The sequence below is a fragment of the Propithecus coquereli genome, unplaced genomic scaffold, assembly GCF_000956105.1.
Source record: "Propithecus coquereli isolate 6110/MARCELLA unplaced genomic scaffold, Pcoq_1.0 Scaffold146, whole genome shotgun sequence".
Classification (NCBI taxonomy): domain Eukaryota; kingdom Metazoa; phylum Chordata; class Mammalia; order Primates; family Indriidae; genus Propithecus; species Propithecus coquereli.
This window is the reverse complement of record NW_012138969.1, coordinates 1,420,919-1,422,269: the sequence shown is the minus strand read 5'-3', so window position 1 is coordinate 1,422,269 and position 1,351 is coordinate 1,420,919.

The window sequence follows — 1,351 nt, the reverse complement described above, 5'->3', positions numbered from 1 at the left end:
CATTTTCATGCATTTATCAAATCTTTATCAAGATTTTGTTTTTACTCGCAGAAATTTTGTTAGTGATTTTCTTAATGGCATATTCTAGAACTGTGCTGTCTAATACGGTAGCCACTGGCCACATGTAGCTATTGAGCCCTTGAAATGTGGTTAATTTATAAGTATAAATAGACTTGTAGATTTTTTTCTAAGATATTGAATTTCGAAGATTTGTTATGAAAAATAATGATTTTTAACATTGATTACATATTTAAGTGATAGCATTTTAGATATATTGGGTTAAATAAAACATACCATGAGTACTAATTTCACCTGTTTACTTTCACTTCTTTTAATGTGCCTACTAGAAAATTTTAAATTACGTTGTGACTCATTTCTATTGGACGGTGCCAACTTAGCTACATAAAAGAAAGGATAGACGATCTCTTTTTTCCACCTTAATTGACCTACTCCGTGGCCCAAAGGTTGTAGAGTTTTAAACCAACAGCCTCTCCACCCGAAGTTCCCTCACATTCCAGATTGATGCAGAATCACTGACAGCAAATCCCAGGGTCATGGGCCTTGGGTGGAACAACTTCCAGTGGTGGACGTCTTACTACTCTGAGTGATGATCTCTTCCATCTGTGGACAATTCTAACTATCAGAAAGCCCTTTCCCACACTGGGAAGAAATTTGGCTCTTTGTACTTTCAACTTCTTCTAAGATTTTTCCCTCTAGCATCATTAAAATGAATCTAATCCTCGCAATATGAGTCTTTCTGTTTAACTCAACTTTCAAAGTGCAAGGTAGAGTGTGGGGAACTGTCAACAGCTGTCAACTTCTTCTATCTTCTCCAGCTCAAGTCGGCTCCTCCCCAGGGCAAACAGAATAATCCCTGCTCTCTCTTAATATTTGACACACTCTCATTTGTCTATAGTTCTTTTATCACAATGTTCTTTCTCCAAAACTCTGCAAATACAAGTCTGTGGAAGAAAGCGGGAGTCATTATAAGATGAAAATATTCACTAGTGAACTGACCTCTAAAAAAGTTAGTCTGCACTCAAACAGCACTTTTGGTTTAACACCGTTGTCTTTCGAAGAGAAGAGAGTGATTTAAATATCAAAGGATTGGGAAACACCATGGGAAAATTGATGAAGCCCTTTTAAAGATGATTTTTATGATGGTGAGGCAAAATTCCTATGATGTGAATTGTCTCTTATCATACTACCAACTTCTTGTCAGGAATGGTTTTTACACACAAAAGAGCAGCACACTTGTGTGACAGGTTGGGAAAGCATGGTCCCAATATTTTTCATTTCTCCCATCAGAAAGTGGAGTCTCGTCCTCACCCTTTGAATCTGGCCTGGTCTC